The 17964-nt window shown below is 42.4% G+C and overlaps 1 long non-coding RNA gene across 3 annotated transcripts in view; it reads right to left on the bottom strand.

Annotated features, from left to right (window-relative positions):
• Positions 1-17964, bottom strand: part of LOC104872920 — a 214904-nt gene that overhangs the window by 101595 nt on the left and 95345 nt on the right. Inside the window, exon 3 of one of the 3 annotated variants that reach the window (XR_783308.1) lies at positions 4109-4151. The exons of the other annotated variants lie outside the window; for them this stretch is intronic. This is a non-coding gene — a long non-coding RNA (uncharacterized LOC104872920). Of the gene's footprint in view, positions 1-4108; positions 4152-17964 lie in introns of those variants that run through there. 3 annotated transcript variants of the gene reach the window in all.

Genomic DNA, 17964 nt, shown 5'->3' with positions numbered 1-17964 from the left:
TTATCACACTTGGGTTTCACATCTCAACTGTCATGGGACAGAGACTGTTCTGGAAAGAAAACCTCAGCTGTGGAAGGCAGTAGAAGGGATTCTCACAAACTGGTTTCTTGCCTACTGGAGCAACAACAAGCAATATGGTCTCACAGCTTAAGAGCACAGCTCACAACTTAACTCACTGTGAGTTAAATCTCTCTCTGCCTCGGTTTTCTCTTTGGAAAAGTAACACCAGCCATCATGGTGAGGGTGAAATGAGTTAGTAATAAGGCCCTTACAATTATACCTGCCATAGAGGCTGCATCTTAGAGAGGCTTATGCTGTTGTTCCCAGGTCCCGATATAAACCTGACCTACCTAACTCTCACAGTCAGATGATCTAGGGAGAAAGTCTCTACTTAACCAGTCAAGGCCAGAGAGATAGTGAACTTACACCCAGGTCTCTGCCAGTGGAACAGGTTCAGTCCATCACCCCATCGAAAGCATCCTCTCCAGGGCACTATGGAATCACTTCTCTTATCTTCCTGGGTTGGGGTGGGGAGCAAGGTAGCCTATTTTTATCATTGCAGCTCACCCTTGAGCAAAAAGAAGCAACCCCCACCTATGGCAAGGCCAGAGCTGGGTGATGAGAAGCAGAATTACGCAACGTGAGCAGCTGCTGGGGCAGATGTGTCCACAGCTAAACAGGACACAAGTTTCATTTCCAGAGTGGAGAAAGAGTACCTATCCCGAAACACTCTCTGTGACCTTACCAGCCAGATGGGGTGGCAGGAGGAGTTAGGCTCCTTCCCACCACCCTAGAAGCTGATGTGAGGACAAAGACCACTGGCTCTCACATAGCCTTGGCTTCAATCACAAGGGTCCCTGGTTATTAAATATGGGAATGTTGCCCTCAGGACAGTCACCTATGTGGGGATGGGGGGCAATGAATTTGGGATTCGAGGGTCTGGAAAGAACACTCACCCATTCAAAGCAAGGCTCACAAGGGCAAACTTCTGGTGACTGGACTAGTTTGAATTTCAAACTGCCAGTCCTAGTTATATAACTCTGAGCAAGCCATTCAATCTCTCTGACTTTGTTTCCGCTCTTTCAAAATGGAAAACTGCTTCTATCTTGTACATTCAAATGTATGTAAAAATGCTAGAGATTATTAAGGAGATTGCAAGAAATACCAGCCTAAGATAATCAAAAATTAGGAGGGATGTAAATATTTTTTGAGAGACTAAGAAAGCAGAACATTTAAGGTCTTCTTTATGTAAATTAATTGCAAAGGGAAGATACAGAAGGAAAAGATATTTCTTTTGTACCTATCTAGAAGCCATAGACCACATTAGGCCCTTTTCCACATCCAGTCTCTACATTCCCTGTGGTGGATTTATTACCCTCATGTTATAGATAATGAAATGATCACGGGAAGTTTTCAAGAACTAAGAGCTATCTGGCTCCAACCGCACCTCTTTCTGATACACCAGTCACTGTTTCCCCTTAAGTGAAAGTGCTAAGAACTCTCTCCCCAGAGAAAAACCAAAGTCTGACATTTATAGAGTGGCCCAAGCAGTACTTCTCAACATATCTTTGGAGAAGAACCAGCCTGGTTTTGCTTCAATTCACTAATTCGTCACACACTGTGACATTTGTAAAATACAATAAAAATAAATTACTAGATATGTGAAAATTTAAAAGACATGAAAAATACAAGCAAATCTAATTTTTTATAATTAGATTAAATACACATAGCAGTACTTGGTCTAAACTTTATGCATATTCTAAGCCTTAGTTCTCACTGTTTGGGCTGATCTTGTCATAGGCCCCATTTATAGAATAAACTTTTTTGTAGCACTGCTGGAGAAAGAAAGCCATGTACATATCCTGAAGAAGGTTCTCCCAAAGAAGTCTTAGTTTGTCTCTTGCTTCAGGCAAGAATTCTGTAAAAACCCCAAAGCTGCAGGACCCTTTCCACTTCAGAATCTCCCCAGCACCTCCATTTTCCAGGGACCTGGGTCTGGCCTGGATCAAAACCTTGGATTCCACGGTATATCTGAATCTCACCTTCATGCCCACATCCCATCATCCCTACTCAGTTTCCTCTTATCGTCTCCTCTATGAGCATCACGCCACTGTCAAAATCCCCTTAAGCCAAGCCAAGACAGAAGGTAAAGCTTCTGTGAGCAGGTGTGGGAGGAAGGACAGATGGAGGAAAAACCTGCAGTCACCAAATACTGAATGTTTGTCAGTGTCTGTCCTGTATGGGTGTTGGTCTTGTTATCTTCATAAACCCTCTGAACCGTGCATCTCTATGCCGATTTCACAGACAAGGAGAAAGAAGACCAGAAACATGACAGGCAGGGACTGAGAATGCACATCTGTCTGAGACATCCCAACCTAAACTCAAACTCCTACCTGGAGTGCCTTGCTGAAAGAACCCACAAGTCCTAAAAGCGCTTCCATCAGCAACCTGAGCTCTGCAGCCTCCCGTGCAGTAAGCGTGGAGCAATGATTACAGCCCACAGGACCTGTTCCCATGTGCATGTCCATAGGTGCACAGGTCTGCTGACAGCATCTCCCCCTGCCATCCCCTGGATCCTAGAGGGAATCCTGCCCTCCTGAGGATGCCTAGCTCCTTGGTTTGTGACTGAGGCAGAAATCTAGGAGAATGGATTCCACTGTAGGTGTCTCTGATCTGCCTGTGCCTGCTCTCCCCACCTGTCCCCGGCTGCTGTCCCATCTCTGAACATTTTCCTTCAGGCTGGACAGGGCACTCTCCTCCACAACAAAGGTAGATGCCTTTGTTGTGGGCCACACTCTGTCTCATCTTGCTTTACTGTGCTTCAAGGACAGTATCATTATGCCCATTCTCTATGCTCCTTTGGAGCCCAACTGTGACTCAGAGAAGTTCAGTAATGGACACAAAAACTTAGTAAGGAGCAGAGGTGGGATATGAACAGAGATCTCTCTAGCACGGGCACCACCTCACATCATGACATGTCTGTAAAGCATTCAGAATATGGAAAATATCCAATAGATAAATTCCTGAGGCCAACCAAAATCAGAAGCAGGTGGGAGATAGGGAATAGATTTTAATATTCTGAGACATCCACATAAAGGAATACATGAAATGATGCTGCAAAAGAGTGAGTCCTGGCCTGGAGAGACGTCGTTCTTGACGTTGACTAAGGCCGGGTACAAAAGAATACAATTTTATCTGTTATGTAGCCACTTGCACAGGTACACATGTGCACATGCACTTTTGTTTGAAGCAAAACATTTATCGGTACAGTTTAGATATATATGATGATCACATTCATCACAGGGAATTCACACCGGTACATGATATGTCTTGGTTCTTTTTTTCCCATTCCCTGCCCCTCCTTTCGAACCTTCTTCCCCTCCTTATTTACAAAAGCTTTGTTTCCATGTTTTCCTTCTTTTCTTTCTTGTTCCTTCTTTCCTTTCTCCTTTCCTTCTCCCTTGTTCCCCATCTTACACTTGCACTTTAAAGAAAAATACACCAAAAATATCAGCAACAGGCATATTTCTGTGATGAGACTGAGGGTGGGGATTTTTGCATTATTCATTTTATATATCTATAATTTCTAAGGTTTGAGAGTCACTGTGGCCGATGTGGCTTGGAAGGTCTTACGTGAACACCACTGGAGGGACCACTTGAAGAGAAAGTATTGACTATAAGTATAATATGTTGTGGGTTTTTTTCTTTTGTTTTGCTTTTTTGGGGGGGTTGTTTGTTTTGTTTGGGGTTTTCTGATACAGGGTCTCACTTTATACTGCAGGCTGGCCTCGTATTCTACAGAGCCCAGGCAGGCCTTGAGCTCACACTGATCCTCCCACCTCAGCCTCCCAAATGCTGGGACTACAGGCGTGGGCAACCAAGCCCAACTACATTGTTTTATTTTACCTCCCCGCTTTTCTTTTAATGTCCTGTGAGTGACTTAAGTGTATCTCAGTCTTTCACTGCCACCGATCTGGAACACAATTTATTCCAAAAGAGTTCAATGACTGAAATGTGGAAAGAATTAAGGCTTCCCAAAGCCAGGACTATAAGGAGATCCAAATTGGATTTGCTCAACGTCACTCATGGTTTGCTTCTGTTGGATGCTCCCGGGGCCTGTTTATTTCTGGTACATTTGTTGTCCTGAGCAGCTGTTGGGGAAAGCAGAGAAATCAGCCACCAAACCTCTGTGCCGTTTTCTGTCATGTAGTCATTACTATTACAGATTTGGGGTCCAGAGGGACACAATCGTCTCAGCTCCTGAGCTGAGTGAAAGGGTCAAATCCATTGGGTGTTAACTTCACTGACCTTACCAACCTCCTTGAACCTGAGGCAGGCTCTCAGTCACCAATAGACACAAACTTACAGAGGTTTCTATGCCAAGCTCGGTGAGAGCTTTACAGGATGATTGTTTTATGAACCCTAAACTGGCCATTGGAGAAGCAGAATATTAGAGAAAAACAAAGCACTGGCACCAGGAACACCTGGATCCATCCACATTTCGCTCTCACTCACTGCATGACTATGGGATACTGTGCTGTAGCTTCTTACCTCTTCTGACTTTCATGTCCTCCCTGTAAAATGGTGACAACACTGGGATAGTGCTACTGAGTGCCCACAGAGATCATCTTTGCTAGATGCTTAGCAATCAATACCAAAGACACCTTCCTGTGTTGGCACTACCTCTTCTATATCACTTTGTATGGCTGAGATATAATTTAGCTACTCACAAAACATAAAAAAAAAAGCAAAGCAAACATAACAGCCCGTTATGCTTATTGCCCCATCCTCTCTCCATACAGCTCTGTTGGTCATGTTCAGGTGCAATTTTCCAAGTCGAGAGAGGTCAAATGTGGCACAAGCCCCCTGACATAACCTCTGCCCCTCAGCCTCAGTCCTGCCTCACACTAACCCAGGAATAGCAGGCAGTTTTGGCCAGAGTTAGAGCCGTCACCTTTGAGTGCACTGAGGAACAGAGTGAAATCATGTTCTAAAATACAGCAGGTTTTTAAGGAACAACCAGGCAGGGTGGGGGGCTGGGAGATGGGCTGGTCAGGAAATGCCAGTTTAAAGTTAGCTCTGACCTATTAATCAGCAGCAGGGACAATGATGCAGGAGGGGCGGGAAGGCCGGACATGTGCTCTTGCCAGATTTATGGGCCCAGAACAAAGGGTGGCCCGCTCGTTTAGAGAGTCTCTTTCCCTTTTCCTCTGGCAAAACGAGGACATTGTTTGAAAAGCCAAAAAGAACAAATATTCTAAAGACTGAGGTCATTTCCAAAGCTGCAATAGTCCTGATGAGGATCCATACATACACTGGGGAGAGGAAGCAGAAGGGTAGGCACATAGCATAAAACAGAGACCGAATCTCCTTCGGAGGGCTCTCAGGGACCTCGAACCACCTGGCTGAGGCCACTCTGAGGGCATCGGAGAAGCTCACTGAGCCTCTCTAGATCAACACAAAAGCCTCCAGAGAGATCTGCTCACGTGATCTCTGCCTCCTCCTGTGCTATACAGGATTTTCTGGGAAGGTCTTCCTGAGGCTGGGTTAGCTAGGACTGTTGATCTCAGCTTCTTCCAGAGTCAGGAGAGAGTCTTGTCTCAACAGCCAGTCTCATTTCATCAGAGTAGAAAAGAAGAAGGAAATGAGAGGTGTAGGAAGGAAAGAAAGAAGAAAGTGCCCAACCAGGCAGACTTTATGAACAAATCCTCAGTAGCACGGGAACTAGCAGAAAGAATCAACAACTGGGATCTCATCTTATTAAAAAGCTTCCGCACTGCAAAAGAAACCATCAACAGAACTAAGAGACAACCTACAATGTGGGAAAAAAATTTTACCAGCTGCTCCTCAGACAAAGGGCTATTATCTAGAATATATAAAGAACTCAAAACAATCAGCCCCCCAAATATATGGACCCAATTCAAAAATGGGCATCTGAAATGAACAGACATTTCTCAGACAAAGAAGTAAAAGCAGCAAGTAAATATATGAAAAAATGTTCCATATCACTGGTCATTTGAGAGATGCAGATGAAAACAACAGATTCTACCTCACCCCACAAAGAATGGCTGCTATCAAGAAATCACACAATAACAAATGTTGGTGGGGTTGTGGGGTGAAAGGAACCCTTCTCCATTGTTGGTGGGAGTGCAGACTGGTGCAACCACTATGGAAATCAATGTGGAGATACCTCAAAGAGCTGGGACTAGAGGTTTCATTTTACTCAGCCATCCCTCTGCTGGGTATCTTTCCAAAAGAATTAAAAGAAGCATACCACAGTGATATATGCACACCTATGTTTATAGCAGCAGTTTATAATAGCTAAAACTTGGAAACAGGCCATTTGCCCATCAGTTGGAAACTGGATAAAGAAGATGTGGTTTTTCTATAAAATGGAATATTACTCAGCCATAAAGAATGAGAAATTAGATGGGTAGGGGAAGAGTAAAAAGGGAAAAGAAAAAAATGTGAGAGAATGAAAAGATGAAAATAAAGTGTTTGTAGATGGGGAGGGGAGGAGGGGGTGAAGGGAGGGCAGAGGTAAGGGGAGAAAATGAGAATCAAGACTTATCATGTAGAGGTACAAGAACCCAACAATGAATGTAACTGTACTGTATCCCTAAAATGTACCAATAAACTCAATTAAAGCTGAAAAAAAAAGAATGAGAAATTACATTCATTTGTAGGAAAATGGATACATATTGAGGATATATTCCTAAGTGAAATAAATAAGTCACACATGTGTAAATACTGAATAGTTTCTCTGGTGTGAAAAACTATAATGATACGTAAGATCCTAATGAGATAAATGACAATGTGAAATAGGAAGAAAGGGGCTAAAGGTGTGGGGAAAGTGGGAAAGGTAGGGGAAAAGTAATAAAGGAAAAGAAAAAATATGAGAAAATGAAAAAATGGAAATAAAGTGTTTGTAAATGGGGAGGGGAGGAGGGGGTGAAGGGAGGGCAGGGACAAGGGGAAAAAATGAGAACTAAGACCTGTCATGGAAAGGTACAAGATCCCAATAATGAATGCAACTGTACTGTATACCTAGAATGTACCAACAAACTCAATTAAAAAAAAAGAAGCCAAACCCAAAGAGAGGCAATACTAACTCTAATTTTCAGAGCCTGTTAGAGTTTGTAACCAACTGGCTGTGGCTTCACAGCCTCTCCCTCTGCCTCACTGCCCCCTTCAGTGAGGTGTTGATTACCTTGTGCCTGGGACTTCCAGCAGAGTCCCTTTGGCCTGTCTAGCTTTCGGGCAATCCAACACCCACACAGCTGCCAGCACAAACTTCCTAATCTACATATTTGTCATCCCCTTCCTAGCTCAGAAGCATTCCATTTCTTCCCCCACTGTCTTCAGATATACATGCAACTTCAGCCTGGACACAGGGTCCCATGCATGTGATCATACAGCTCATAATAACAGTCATGGCATTGCACTTCTCATGGAGTATACACTATGTAGTGGGAGGGAGATCTCATTTGAAGGCATAAATTCCAGTGAATGATAGACTTCCTAAATAATAAATGATGCTGACCAACTAGGCAGAGTTACCTCTTAGAAACACATGCTAGTATTTTCTGTAAGACCCCAATATATATAAGCAATTTCAGTCACCCCCAAATCAGTACTTCAGCACCATACTGACAGCTAATTTCACATGATCCTGCAAAGGAATATTTCCAGACTGGTACAAAAGATCCTCTGAGGAGTCAGCTTCTTTTAGAATTGGGACCTAGTTGTGAGTCCCTGGAGTGAACTTACAGGCACAAGTCCTGGAGCTCCCCCCAAGCATCTGGTCACTCTGTGCACTCAGAGGAGGACTGAAGAGTGTGGGACAGCACAGAAAACAGGTACTAGAGCTGACACAGTCCAAGATGGGCCCAGAGAACCCTGTTGGGAGGGCACTCCTGGCTTTAGCCAATCCTGTCCCCTGGAGGGGCTTAGAATAGGCTGTTACTGGGTTCTGCGGGTATTGGGGTCTCCTAGAGATTCTTTCTAGGTTCTTCTTGTCCTGAACAAAGAACTGGACAAAAAAAAGCACAAAATATAGTGAGGTTTTACATTTACTAAAGGTAAGAAAAGAAACTTGCCCTGCAGCGCAAGTGTGGGCCAATTAAGAGTAAGAAAAGAAAAACACTCTATAAGGTAAGAGCAGAACATTGTGCAAGACAGCACAGTGACAAGGAGCTGAAAGGTGGCTGCCTTTTGTATCTCCCACTCCTCAGACTGACGTCAGGTCTAAGCTGTCCTATCAGACACCTGCTTGGTTTTTGTGAGAAGTTCTGATGAGAGGAATCCAAGATAGCATTTTCTGTTTGGGCTCAAATGTGGGGCTTTGGTAACTTTTTCCATGAATTTTCTGGATCTCCATTATTGACAGATCATGTACTTGATCAGCCAGGTGACCTTGCCCTAATCTCCTGCCTCATGAGGACAGCATTCTAAATGCAAGGCCCCTGAGGCCCAGAATTTGGGGAAGACCCCTTACTTGTCTTGATGCACTGCTACTAAGTAAGAGATTACACATGCGTCACCCAATACACATTTACTGAGTACCTATACATATCAAATATTATGTTTAAAGCTACATACCCATTGTTATTTATTACCGTGATTTAGCTCATTATCTCTGCCAAACAGCAAACTTAATAATAACACAGTGCAGCCTGTGTCAGCGTGGCTATCATTTGGCTGATCAGGAAACTGAGCCAGAAAGCAGCAGTCAGTCAGATATTCCATGAAGGTCCAACCACGAGCTCTAACGGCTGGGTGTGGTGAGAAACTAAGCAAAGAGGTTCCTGAAAGTGAAGGGCAAGCCATTGATCTCACTTCTAAAAATAGAACAAAACGTGAGGCGAGCAACAGAACAAGGACTTGGAGCCTATTCTGAGGCCCAGCAGATGATGGAAATAATGATTAAAATGTGTGCCAATGCTCTACACCGCGCCTTCAGAAACAGCAGCCACAGAGCCAGCTGGGCAAGAGCTCAGAGCACAGCAAGGGCAAGGGCAGCAACTTGACGACGAAGGGAGCTACTGGTCATACTGCTTTCCCTAGGACCCATCTACCCATCCAAACGCAGAGCGTGCTGGCTCGAGACCCTCAAGTGCTGTGAGATTCAACCAAATGCTTAGAGATCATGAACAACCTGTAGGCATCTGCAGCAGCACCTGTGGGTTGCTCCTATTAACACAGAGGCTGAGGAGGTATATTCTTCACCTCACTAAACAGAATTTGGTGAATTTTAAACAGAAAAGGTGAATTCTACAGTGTAAGCATATCAAGTGACTCTGAAACCTATCAACGCTAACTCCACACTTGCCTTCACAGATCTGTGCCAGGTGCAAACGTACACACACACACACAGGCCCTGACCCCTCAACTTTCCTACCCTCAAGTCACGGTTCTCAACCCAGAACAATCTGACCCTCGTGTAATCATTTGGCAATGTCCACAAACATCTTATACTGTCTCAGCTTAGGTGGAGAGGGCCAGCTTATTACTGGCCAGAGTGGGTAGAGGCCCCATATGCTGCTGAACATCCTCCAGTGTCCAGACCCCACCACAACAACTCATCCATCCAAGGCTGTCAGTAGTGCTAAAGCCAAAGAAACTCTCTGCAAGCCTTTGTTTACATGATTCCCTCTCCTTCTTTACCCCTCTCTTCTGACTTAAACCCTATCCCTCCAGAGAAAGACAAAGCACCTCACATGTTGCTGCAGATTTTCAGCCAATATAACCATTGTGATAGTTTGGCAAGAGCTAAAGGAATTGTAAACACCATCCCCTTGGAACAAACCATTTCTTTGCCCATTAGAGTCCTAAGCATGTGGCTATTTATTACCACCCACTTACGATAAGAAAAGACTAAACACAACAAACTGATCCCTTCAGGAGGGATCAGTAGCTTTAAATTATAAAGCCATTCTGCAAAGCCTTATCTGTAGTCCTCAAAAGGAATAAGGTCATTTCAAAGAGGCCAATAAGGGAAGATCCCCACAAGATATATTGTTAAATAAAAAAGCAATTTTCAGAACAGCCTTAATAATACAGTTCATTTGACAACTAAAAGGAATATTTGTAAATATACACAATTTATAAAAATATCAGGAAACATATATAAGAAAAGTGTTAGTTGTGGTTGCTTTTGCAAAGAAAGACTCAGGGTAATTAGATTCAGTTATGATTTATTACCCTTCAGAGTGGCTTTTTTTAAAAATCAGAGCCATGCACTTTTTGGGTGGGGTGGAGGGGGGATATTGGGGATCAAACTTGGGACCTTGCATTTTCGAGGCAGGCAGCAAAACCACCAAGCTAAATCCCCAACACCTGAGCCATGAATTTCTTAGGAAACAAGAGCTCATTAAAAATGTCTAAAATCATGGTTCCAGGTGAAGGAATTATATTCTTTCATTGTACTACTCTTATAATACAATTGTCAGTACTAGAAATTGAAGACTGAGCCCTTTTTTGTACCAAGCTACTTCCCTCCCCTTTTTAAAAATCTTTTTATTTTGAGGCAAGGTCTCACTAAATTGCCAAAGATTCTCCACCCTCAGCCTCCCAGAGTGCTGGGATTATAGGCATGTACCACCTCAACCTGCACAACTTTTCTTTTGGTTTCACTTTTTTTCCGGAATAAAAACTTCATAAAAGCATCTAGAAGGAAGGCATAGTGGCGCATACCTATCATCCCAATGCTCTGGGAAGCTGAGGCAAGAGGACTGCAAGTTCAAGCCCAGCCAGGGCAATTTAGCAATTTAGCTAGACCCTGACTCCACATTAGATAGATAGATAGATAGATAGACAGACAGACAGACAGACTAGAAAAGCAGTCAGTGCAAGGTTTACTCTCCAGTAATGCCAAAAAAAAAAAAAAAAAAAAAAAAAAAAAAAAAAAAAAACCTAGGAGACTATCTCCATCACCTTAGAGTAGGTAAAGGTTTTTTAAACAGTATGTAAAAAGAATGAACTCTGCCAGGTGTGGTGGCTCACACCTGTACTCCCAGCACTCGGGAGGCTGAGGCAGGAGGATCTCTGTGAGTTTGACACCAGCCTGGGCCACACAGTGAGTTCCAGGTCAGTCTCAACTACATAGTGAGACCCTGTCTCAAAAAACAAAAAACAAAACACACACACACAAAAAAAGAATGAACTCCAACGGAAAACACTGGACATACCATGTTGAGAACACAAGCAGTGATAGTGAATATTTCAGTTTTCAAGGATACCAACAGCCTACTATGGCACTTGTGCCATAGGTTCACCACTACTGGTGCGGGACATAATGAGATGGTAAAGCGCTTGGCTAGCCTTTGTGAGGCCCTGGGTTTGATCTCCAGCACTGCAAACAAAACTAAACTGAAAACTTCTTGCTGAAAGTGGTGTGAATAATATAATCAACAGACTGGAAGGAAAAGTTTGCAATAGATACATCCAACACAGGACTTGCAACCATAGTTTAACAAAAACCTCCCCAAAATTGATAAGAAAAAGACAGACAGGAGAATTTTTTAAAACTGAGAAAAAGAAAGGACACTTCCCAGATGAAGAATTAGAAATGGCAAATAAATATATGAAAAATGTTCGACATCACTGGTCATTCATGAAATGCAAATTTAAGAAACACTGAGATTCCATCACATTCCACAAAGAATGGCTGCTATCAAGAAATCAACCTATTGGAAGAAAAGGGCTAAAGGTGTAGGGAAAGTGGGAAGGGTAGGGGAAAGGTAATAAGGGAAAGAAAAACTATGAGAAAATGAAAAAATGGAGATAAAGAGTTCGTAAATGGAGAGGGGAGGAGGGGTGAAGGGAGGGCAAGGACAAGGGGGAAAAAAGGAAATCAACCAATAACAAATGCTGGCAGGGTTTTGGGGGGAAAAGAAACACTGCTGGTGGGAATGTAGACTGCTGCAACCACTGTGGAAAACAGTGTGGAAAATTCTCAAAGAACTAAAGCTAGAGGTCCCTTTTGACCCAACTATACCTCTTCTTGGTATCTTCCCGAAAGAATTAAAAACATTATACCACGACAATATATGCTTACCCATGTTCATAGCAGCATGGTTTGTAATAGTTAAATGTTGGAAACAGCCCAAATGACCATCAACTGATGAGTAGATAAAGAAGATGTGTTTTTCTTATGCAATGGAATATTATTCTGACATAAAGAAGGATGCGCTTCAGGCATTTATTGCTAAATGGATGGACCTTGAGACCACAATTTTAAGTGAAATAATTTGGATACACGTTTAAATACTTCATTGTTTCTCTGGTGTGAGGAACTGAATGTGGAAAGGAGGACTGAGATGTATATGGATGTTGGGAAATAGGAAGAAAGTGTTCAAATGGGAAGGGGAACAAGGGAAGAGGGAGGGGGAAAGGAAGGAAGGGACAAGAAAAAAGTGAAAATAGAGGGAAAAAATGGAAACAAAGCTTTTGTACATAGGGAGGGGAGGGGCTTGAGGGGGGAATGGGAGGGATTTGGCTCAGTGTTTCTGCTACCTGCTTCTCAAGCAGCATAAGGGCCCGAGTTCACTCTCCAGTACCAAAATAAATAAACAAATAAATAAATAAAAATATTTAAAGCCAAAAAAAAAAAATGAGGAAAAGAATTGAACTGGTACTTCATAAAGAAAGATACTCAAATGGCTCACAATCATACGCAAAGATGTACAAAATCATTAGTAATTATGTAAGTAGAAAATAAAAACAAAATGAAATATCACTCCTCTCCCAACAGAATAGTTAAAATTAGAAAGACTGACGATCCCGGATCAGGGTGTGTCAGTTCCTCATACAGTGGTACTGCAGTGCTCTCTGGCAACATCTCCGAAAGCAGGACATTCCAACCTGACCTCTGTAAACTGCCCTGGATCTACAAAGATTTTCCTGTGCATAATCTCTCTGATCTGTGGCATGTGTTTAGTATCCTTTAAATTCTGCCCTAAATTCTCAAACTGTCTTTGGTTCATTTAATTCGTATTTGCTGAGTACCTACTGTAAGCCAGGCACTTGGGAGTTTTAGAGGGAATGAGGAGATGGCCTGTTTCATGAGTCCTATTTTATACACCCTGCACAAGCTCTTGGACTAGACAGAGGTGGGCATAGACTAGTAGGAGACAGACACTGCCTCAGACTAAACTTCTCTACCCAACTCAATTTCAAGTTTAAGCCCATACCTCACACTTCTTCCACATTTTTTCACAGTGCCTGGATCTATAATGACCCAATATAAGAACTCAGAAAGTAAAACTCTGCTGTCCTGGTCCAGCTGACACGTATTCACAGGCAGCAAGAAAGGGTGGGGTTACATAAAAAGGATTGATTTTAATTTTTGTGTAGGGGGGTGGTACCAGGGCTTGAACTCAGGGAGGTGCTGTATTGCTGAGCTACATTCCCGGCCTAAAAAGATCGATTTTGATCACCTGAAGCATTAACAAGAAGCTTTAGGACACTTAAAACCCAGCCCCATCCTGGCCAATTTTATAGCCATTAATTCATGTCGTTTTCACGACAATCCAGTGAAGTGGGTATTGCTACCACCACGGTACAGATGAAAAAACAGGTTAGGACACACTACGCTATTGGCCAAAACCACACTGTCAGAACTGGCAGGTTGGGGGACAAGCACCTGATCTGTTTTCTTTCTTCTTGATGACCTGGAAACCAGGGCTTCGCACTGAGCTTCATGCCCCGCCCTTTTCGTTACTTATTTTGAGACACGATTTTAATAAGTCACCAAGTCGTCCAGCCCTCAGCCTCCCATAGGCACTCTCATGCCCAGCCAAACTCTTGATCTCTTATTTTAAATTCTGGTTCTTGCCACTGCATCACATATGCCAGAGGCAACACAGTGCTACTGTAGAAAAGTGTAAATCTAAATTTTTCTCTCGATTGGGTTATTTGCATTATTCTCTTACCCCTGAGGCACTTACTGCAGCTGCCATCTTTTTAAATTTCTACCTTAATTTTAGCATTTTCAGAGGGCCTTTCAGAATAGTCCAGACAAGTTTTGATGCCATGGTCATGAGTGACCCATACACCCTTTCCTGTAGATTTTTCACCACCTATGGTGTCATTAATGGTTTAAGGTTTGTCTTCCCTTCTGGACTGTGAGCTGCTCTACCTTTCTTGCTCACTGCTGAATTCCCAATGCCTTGCACATAACAGAGATTCAGTATATGGCAGAATGAATGAATGGATGAATATAACCTAAATGTTGTTCTTCCAGGTCGAAATTTGACTCTAACTCTTCTCCCATTCCTGACTACCAAACAGCAGAGAACCAAAATCAAAAAGGGCAGGACCAGTGGTCAAATAGACCTAGAAGCAAAAATCTACATCCTTTTATGACACTTGATTGCTGGAACATCCCCTCCCTTTACTATAACTTGATTTCAACCAATATAGTAGCAGCAGCATAGCACCAGATTACTTCTATAACCCTGCCCAGCACCACTTTGCTCTGTCCCTGTCCTAAGAGTTAATCAAGACAATACCTGAACTGTGGCTGGAAATCAGCTTTGTCCAAATCCACCTGCATTCCAAGCTGTGGAAAAGCAGCTCCTATGTGCTTTATATGGAGTTTAGTGCAAACTTCTGTGGCTGCAAGGTAATGCATGGTGAGGGAAGTAAAACTCATGAATGACACGCACAATAACATTCTCCTGGGATGTTTTATCATAATCAGTGGCTCCGTTATTTTCATTTAATGCTGCCAGCATCACCACATCGATTGATCCAGCTGCTGTTGGAAACCCCAAATTTTGGACAGTCTCATGTGAATCAAAAGATCTCTGAGGAAAATCAATGGAAGTAAATTAGAGACATCCCATTAAAACTCTGCCTAGCAAGAAAGGATGCCAGAGGCCATCTGACCTCACCTGTACAACATCACTGTCAGGTGGTCAAGCAACTCGTGTTGAAAACCCTAGTTATGGGGGATCTCACTACTTGCAAGGCAGCACGTTCCACATTTGATGGTCCTAATTGGAAGAAAGCTGTTTACTGTGTTTAGCTGAAATACACCATGCTGCTGTGACACCCCGCCCCCATTGAACTGGTTCTATCTTCCTCATATATGGTGTAAAGGGCTGACTCTGTTCTCACATGACACCCACCAGAAATACGAAAGGGCAGAAGAGAGGAATAGAATTGGTATGCAAAAGCTCAAAGTTTTAATAAGCAAAAACAATCAACCAAAACAAAGACCTTCCCATTCAAAATTTTAATTGGTGCAGGGGGAAGGGATGTGAATTATATTTGTAAGAGATAAAGTAATATTATTTCTACAAAAGACTCATACAAATTCAATGGCAAAATGGGCAAAGAGTACCGTCATGGTTTTGAGTGCTTAGAAACTCAGCCCTCAGTGCGATCGAGCTGGGAGCCAGGGACTGATGGGAACTGCTGGAGTCAGGAACACTCTGCCACATGAACAGATTACTGCACCATAAAAGGAGTTGTGGGAGTAGGAGAACTCTCTTGTGACCTTCTGCCTCCCTTCTGGAGGACACAACATTCAAGGCACCACCAGGAAGTGGAGATCAGTCCCTCACCAGGCACTGAATCTGCTGGCACCTCAATTTTGACCTTCCCACCTTCAGAGCTGTGTGAGAAATAAATTTCTGGCTTTGGGGTTTTTTGCTTGTTTTTTTGTTTGTTTGTTTGTGGGGGTTGGAGACAGAGTTTAACCATGAAGTCCAAGATGGCCTTGAACTCACTATGTAGCCCATATGGCCTCAAACTCACGGTGATTCTCCTGTCTCAACCTCCCAAGTGCTGGGATTACAGGTGTGTGTCACCATGCCCAGCTTTAAATCTCTGTGCTTTATAAATTACCAAATGTGTTCCAGTGGCCCAAAACAGATTAAGACAAGTGTTAACTGGCAATTTATAAGGTGAGAAATGCAATGGTACTAAAATATATGAAAAAAATATTCAAATGTGCCAAAGTAACCTGAAAATGTACTTAAACAAGACCCTCACAGAGTATAAATTGGCTCAATCTTTCTGGAGGACAGTTTAATATTGTGAAATTTTTGACTGTGCAAATATTCTGGTCCAAAAGTTTTATTTCCACGAATATATCCTAAGAAGACAACTAACCTAATGATTAATGATATCAGGCAAATAAACTGATTAAGATGTTTGTTTATAACAGCAAAAAAGAAATGTTCAACAGCTAAATTTCTACCAATAAGCAACTGGTTACATATATTATGGCAAAATCAGACAATATGCTTTTATATAACTATTAAATCCTATGGTGTGATTAGCTTTGGTGACAACACAACCCACTGCAGATCCATATTGAACACCCTGGTTTCTTGTACACATGTGAGCTTGTTAAGCCACTGGTCTCCACCATGTATTAAAACTTTGTTGTTGTTTTCGTTGTTGTTGTTGTTGTTTTTCAGACAAGATCTCATTATGTAGTCCAGGCTGGTCTTGGACCTATGGTGATCCTTCTGCCTCAGCCTTCAAAGTGCTGGGATCACAGGCATGGGTCACTACACCTTGTTTTAAAACTCTTACTGACTTGGACTTAGGTGCATGAATCAATATCTATCTCTATTAAGAATTCATCAGCCTATAAAAAGTTTCAAAAAAACCTGAGTTATCCAAAGATAACTTTCACTTTCCCCTCACACTATCAGGAATACTCTAATGACATGATCACTTTCCCCACAAAGTTACTCCATTCTTCCAGCACATACCTTCCTCTAGCTGCTTCCTCCAATCATAAGGGGATAAACAGCCTGCCACATGAGCCAAGGGTGTGTATCTTCCCTGGCTGATTACAGGGAAGAGCACAAGCTGAAACAGAACGTCTGAGAAGCAACTGAAGGATGCCTATGGAAACAACTATGAATAATCCTTGACACCAAAATTATTCTTCCATGTATATTTTTTTTCTCCCCACCCCCAGTACCTGGGATTGAACTCAGGAACTTGCCCTTGCCAGGCAGGCATGGACATATGTATTTCTTTATGCACTGTATATAATTTGACTTTACGAATGGTTTCCTAGAAGTGCTTTATATATGCATACATACTTATCCTTCAGCACAGAGGTGTTTAAAATGGTGAAAAATGGAAATATATTAAGCCACTGAAGGGTCAGCTTATCAATATAGGACAGTTTTTATACAATATAGACATTAAAAATGATGAGGTTACCCCTCATCAAATTATCCACAAATTATTAAATGAAAAAAGTATGATTAGTTCAACTTTTTTAAAGAAAAAATGTGTATGAAAAGAGAAATGTTTGGGGAAATGTTTTAAAGTTGTAAGAGATTATCTGTGAATGATGAAAGATGGGGCTTTGACTCTCATGCTTTTTTGCACAGTGCTTAAATTATTATAGTGAACGAGCACCTTTTTTAATAAAGAGTAATCCAAGAATACTCATTGGGAGGTTCCTTTTATTTTTATTTTTATTTTTATTTTTTCCAGGGCTGAGGATCAAACCCAGAGCCTTGAGCATGCTAAGTAAGTGCTCTACCACTGACCTAAAGTCCCAACCCCTTTTTTAGAGGTTCTTAAAAATACGCACTGTTTCTACTCCAATGAAGGTTTGTACTTGATGCCCCATTTACTGCTATACCCTACATCAGAGAGTACACACCTTAAAGTTTGTGGGCTGGATGCTCTCTACTACAACTACTTAACTCTGCAGTTGTAGAGTGAAAGTAGCTGTAAACAAATGGGTGTGGCTGTGCTCCCCTGAGACTTTATTTACAAAAGCAGGTGGTGGGCTGGACTTGCTTTAGGGGCAGTAGTTTGCCAACCTCAAGAGTACATTTTCCTTTTCCTGCTTGGTGTCTGCACCTGCTGCATATTCTTTGCACCAGTTAGTTTTTGCTGTATAACAAGTCATCCCTAAGCTGGGCACAGTGGTTCATGCCTATAAAGCCAGCACTCAGGAGGCTGAGGCAAGTGGAA

The sequence above is a fragment of the Fukomys damarensis genome, unplaced genomic scaffold, assembly GCF_012274545.1.
Source record: "Fukomys damarensis isolate Sample0158 unplaced genomic scaffold, DMR_v1.0_HiC HiC_scaffold_36, whole genome shotgun sequence".
NCBI lineage: Eukaryota > Metazoa > Chordata > Mammalia > Rodentia > Bathyergidae > Fukomys > Fukomys damarensis.
The sequence above is the reverse complement of the archived record's forward strand: the minus strand, read 5'-3'. Positions and strand labels throughout refer to the sequence as shown.